Source organism: Bos taurus, chromosome 3, assembly GCF_002263795.3.
Source record: "Bos taurus isolate L1 Dominette 01449 registration number 42190680 breed Hereford chromosome 3, ARS-UCD2.0, whole genome shotgun sequence".
NCBI classification, from domain to species: domain Eukaryota; kingdom Metazoa; phylum Chordata; class Mammalia; order Artiodactyla; family Bovidae; genus Bos; species Bos taurus.
The window spans coordinates 30651978-30657808 of NC_037330.1; positions in this window are offsets into that span (position 1 = coordinate 30651978).

The following is a 5831-nucleotide window of genomic DNA, read 5'->3' on the forward strand; positions in this document are numbered from 1 at the left end:
CCCTCTTCCCATTAACTCTTTGCTAAGGAGTCTGACCCCTCCCTCAGGGCCCTCCCCTTACCCCAAGCTCCCTCCCCTGGCTTTCAGCCAGAATCTGAACGTGGCTATCGCCTGGGGCCCCCTGAACAGTCCGGGAGGACTTCATAGCCTCAGTTTGGACAACTCCCACGCCCATCTCCCAGGGCTTCGCGACTTATTGAAAAGCAGGGGAGCAAAGGGCAGGGACTGGGACCTGGGTCGGCTGCAGCTGGACTGGGGCAGCTCATCCAACACCTCCCCCAGACAGCCTGGGACATAGGCAAGTACGGAAGCAATAGGCACGCCCCCCTCCCCCATTTTCCCTTCTCCGGCTCGCAGACGCTGGGAGGAATGCGTAAGAGCCAAGAAGTTTGGGGGAAGACCGAGTGTCTCTGATAAAGGTGTGTACGCGTGGGAGGGAGGAACAAGGAGCTTTGCCGGGACGAACAGTTCATTACTTTTTCTGTCACAAAGGCTTCGTTATGTGGAAAGGCTGGCGATCCCTAGCCTTAAGCCACATATTTGGGCACTTAATGCACCCCAGGCTGTATTACTCTTAACTGTTACTAGTGTTTAGCTAAGGGTTGCCCCAGTCATCAAAATATTAGCTTCTGGAGAGCAAGAGACTGTTAGGTTAGGCAATAAATGGTTAATAGCTACAGCATCGGTACCAGGAAGACAAGTATTAATAAAAGAAGCTTCGGAAGACGGATAGTTAAGACAAACTAAAGGGGGTGGGGGTACAACAAACCTAAAAAAAGCCTCATCATCTACTTATCAACTGGAGTAACAAAAACACACTGACTAGGATGGACAAAGATCATAAAAGTTACATTTAAAAAATCTTTAAACAAAAATACCGGTTCCCAATATATCCAAGGTGGTGGTGTTCTCCAAAGTAATTCCCTGTAGGAGGCCACACACTATCTAACCTAGTGTGAAGAATGCTCAGAACCCAGGTCATGCTCCAGCTGGGCTACCCCTGTACCTTTTGAGGCCAACAACCAACTAAAGCCAAGAAAAACAGGCTTTAGCAACAGGAAATTCAGTGTCAGTGGGAACCAAAGCTACAGGGAGAGGGGGAGAACAGAACAGGGGAATATGTTCTTAGAAATTGCTTATGCAAAGTGGAGGGAAAAACTAGGAATGTGGCCAAAGATTTTATCTTTTTTCTCCCCCAATTATCCAGTGAGGCCTGAGTATTAGTGAACTACTCAGAACTACACTATTACTTAACCACTTCAAAAACCTACCACCCACCATACCCAAACTGAACATCTGGCTCTATTCTGATCAGAAATCTAAGCCTCCATTATTCCTGGATACATAACCTCCCCCTTCTCGAATCATACGTGTTTCCTGGAAGTTCTCAAAACATACACAAATAGCTACAGTATAGTAAAAACATGGGTGAAAATGTGATCTTATGTGGCTTTTGTGACAAGGGAACCTCTCTAAACCAGTTTCATCTGGAAAAATTCACTTCCCTTAGTTTGGCTCAGTTCAGTCACTCAGTCGTGTCTGACTGTGTGTGACCCCATGGACTGCAGCACGCCAGGCTTGCCTGTCTAACACCAACTCCTGGAGCTTGCTCAAACTCATGTCCATTGAGTCGGTGATGCCATCCAATCATCTCATCCTCTGTCATCCCCTTCTCCTCCTGCCTTCACTCTTTCCCCGCATCAGGGTCTTTTCCAATGAGTCAGTTCTTCACATCAGGTGGCCAAAGTATTGGAGTTTCAGCTTCAGCATCAGTCTTTTCAATGAATATTCAGGACTGATTTCCTTTGACTGGTTGGATCTCCTTGCTGTCCAAGGGACTCTCAAGAGACTTCTCCAACACCACAGTTCAAAAGCATCAGTTCTTCGGTGCTCAGCTTTTATAGTCCAACTCTCACATCCATACCTGACTACTGGCTAAACCATAGCTTTGACTAGACGGACCTTTGTTGGCAAAGTAGTATCTCTGCTTTTTAATATGCTGTCTAGTTTGGTCATAGCTTTTCTTCCAAGGAGTAAGCGTCTTTTAATTTCACGGCTGCAGTCACCATCTGCAGTGATTTTGGAGCCCCCCAAATTAAGTCTCACTGTTTCCATTGTTTCCCCATCTATTTGCCTTGAAGTGATAGGACTGGATGCCATGATCTTACTTTTTTGAATGTTGAGTTTTAAGCCAGCCTTTTCACTCTCCTCTTTCCCTAGGAGTTATTTTCACATGTGGCTGTCTAGATGCCTAGAATGGTCTTTCTACCTTTCACAACTAGCTCAGGTCTCACTTTCCTCCCAAAGTCCTTCTGTATTTAGAAAAATCTATTAAGTAATAAGGTTGATTTTGTGTGTGCACTGAGTCTCTCAGTTGTATCTGACTCTTTGTAACCCTATGGGCTGTAGAGTGGGTTGCCATGCCCTCCTCCAGGGTATCTTCCCACCCAGGGAACAAAACTGGGTCTCCTGCGTCTTCTGCACCAGCAGGCAGGTTCTTCACTAGTGCCACTTGGGAAGCCCAATCAGGTGGATTTTGCGTACGTGCATACTAAGCTGTTTCAGTCCTGTCTGACTCTTTGTGACCCCATAGCACTGAATGCAATCTGAAAGTTAACTCTGGCCAAGGACATTACTGGAACAAACCTAGAGCCTTCTAAGGTAACTACTTTGGAGAAGAATGTTAAGAACCCTTTTTTTTTTTCTCGTAATTCTCATTACTCCATAGTTACTTGGAGTCTACAATTCAGTTTTGAATTGTCTCTAACTTTATGTTTTCCACTAAGACTGTACTCCCCAAGGCAACAGCGCTAAAACTGACTGAAATGCTTTAATTGGTCCGCCTACTGTTGACCAAAGGAATGGCTGTGGCAGATAGAGTTAATCCTCATTATCTGCAGATTCTGTATTTGCAAATTTACCTACTCACTAAAATCAGTAACCCCCAAATCAACACTTGCAGGACTTTTGTAGTCATCCATGGATGTACAGAGTGGCAAAAAGAGAAATCTTGAGTTGACCAATGTGCCCGTTCCCAGATGAAGTAGAACAAGGCCATGTCCTTCATGCTTTCAGCTCATGTAATAAAAATCCTTTTTGTGGTCTATTTTGTGGTCCCATTTTGTCTGCTTTTTTTTTTTTTTTTGGTTACTGCTTAAAATGGCCCCCAAACCTATGTAGTGCTGAAATGCTGTCTAGTGTTCCTAAGACTGATGTCCCTTATAGAGAAAATTCCCATGTTAGATAAGCGTTGTTAACTTAGGCGTCAGTTATAGTGCTGTCAGCTATGAGTTCAATGTTAAAGAACAAAAAATGAATATTAAATAGTGATTTAAATAAAAATATATTAAAAAATAAATTAAAAAAATATATAAACGAAGATTGTGTATTGATCTATTGACAAAAATATTGAGAAGCATGCAGGAACCTAACTCTGGAGCAATGTTTCAATATGGGCTAATTCAATGTTTGCTGGCAATTTTACAGAACATAACCACAGTAAATGAGGATTAACACTCATAACAGAATGCTTTTGGATACATTTGGTTTCTGCTCTCAGAGGGCTTAGATCAACTCTATTTTGTTTTGGGCTGTGCTATGCAGCTTACAGGATCTTAGTTTCCCAACCAGGGAATGAACCCATGCATGCCCCCTGGCAATGGCAGTGAGGAGTCCTAACAGCTGGACTGCCTGGGAGTCCCCTACTGTTTTTTAACATATACTCTGTTCAAGGGAGAATTTTAGTTAGCTCAGGTTATTGTATGGGAGAAGGCAATGGCACCCCACTCCAGTACTCTTGCCTGGAAAATCCCATGGACGGAGGAGCCTGGTGGGCTGCAGTCTGTGGGGTCGCTGAGGGTCGGACATGACTGAGTGACTTCACTTTCACTTTTCACTTTCATGCATTGGGGAAGGAAATGGCAACCCACTCCAGTGTTCTTGCCTGGAGAATCCCAGGGATGGGAGAGCATGGTGGATCGCACAGAGTCGGACAAGACTGACGCGATTTAGCAGCAGCAGCCAGTTTTCTATATATACCAGTCTTTTCTTTCTTTGACTTTCTAAGAAGTGGCTTGGTAGTTATATTTAAATTATAAATTCTTACATTGGCATTCAAATTGTATGTCTTTTGTGAGTTTGGAGAGAATGTGCCAAGGCTTGCTATGTATCTCATGAACCAAGATGAATCTAGTGTCAACATTCTAGATTATAAAACAGAAGAGGCACTAGAACTAGGCCAACTAACAGAAGCACAACCACCCAGGCACAAATGAGAGTCTTCAGTAGTGTAATTTCAACTATGGGAGTGAGGCCTCAGAGGAAACTCCTTTTGGCTGGGAAACCATTGTCCTAGGATAGGCTGATTTCAGCAGTGTGATAAGAGTCACAATTCAAGCAAATATTCTGCTGAAGGAGTTAAGGAAGTCTCTGTAGGACTTGGCAAGGAGGGTTGACTTCTGCCCAATTATACAAGAAACCAAGGACTTCAGATGGCCAAGAAATTAAGTCTTTACAAAACTGTATGAGCTAAGGAAATCAATGAGGCAGGCTGATGGGGTTAGTAAGTTAAAGGCAAAGGCTAGAATGCTTTAATCTGTACTACAAGGACATAGGGTAGCAATGTCCCTCAAAAGGGTGGGAATGTGAACTAGCCAAGAATGGAAGATGAAGCACTGAAACTCCTCTGAGGGCTTAGATCAACTGGGAAACAGGATAAAAGTCCTTCCCATATGTCTGTAAGTCAGACTCATGAGGAAGGAAAGCAGCCTTTACAGTTGATGTGAAACAGTACCCATGTTCATGGTACAGGGATTCTTTCACTTCTAAAAACTATGGCAAACCTAGACAGCATATTAAAAAGCAGAGACATCACTTTGTTGACAAAGGTCCGTATAGACAAAAGCTATGGTTTTTCCAGTAGTCATGTACGGATGTGAGAGTTGGACCATAAAGAAGGCTGAGCGCTGAAGAATTAATGCTTTCGAACTGTGATGCTGGAAAACTCTTGAGAGTCCCTTGGACAGCAAGAAGATCAAACCAGTCAATCATAAAAGAAATCAACCCTGAATATAGCTGAAGCTCCAATCCTTTGGCCACCTGATGCAAAGAGACGACTCACTGGCAAAGACCTTGATGCTGGGAGAGATTGAAAGCAGGAGGAGAAGGGGACAACAGAGGATGAGATGGTGGGATAGCATCACTTATTCAATAGATATGAATTTGATCAAACTCCAGGAGACAATGAAGGACAGGGAAGCCTGGCATGGTGCAGTCCATGGGGTCGCAAAGAGTCTGGACACAACTGAGAAACTGAACAACCACCTGGTAACTATAACTACTTGGGCCTTGCTTTCTGAATGACAAGTACAGAAGATAACTAGACTTTTCTGACAAATGGAAAACCCTAAATAAAACCTTTGAAACCACCAGTAGCCAGTGATGGTAAAGCAGTATGATCCATAGAGAAATTCCTAAAACTTAAAAAGGAGGGGGAGGGGACTTCTCTGGTGGTCCAGTGGTTAAGACTGCTTGTTCCCAACACAGGAGGCACAGGTTCAGTTCCTGGTTGGGGAACCAAGGTTCTCAAGTCATGGCCACACACACACAAAAAAGCAAGCTGGTCTTTGGATAGTCACTGAATCTACAATAGTTGAAACCCTGAACATTCTCATCAAATAAGAGCAATTCCACATCTTACCCTGAGAACAAAGGCTGAAGAGATGGCTCAAAAAGGAGAGACTCAGACAATTTAAGAACAAAACAGGTGTATTTCTATTGGACTACCTGATACAGAGGATAGTGTAGTATGGATGGATAGTATGAATGACAAG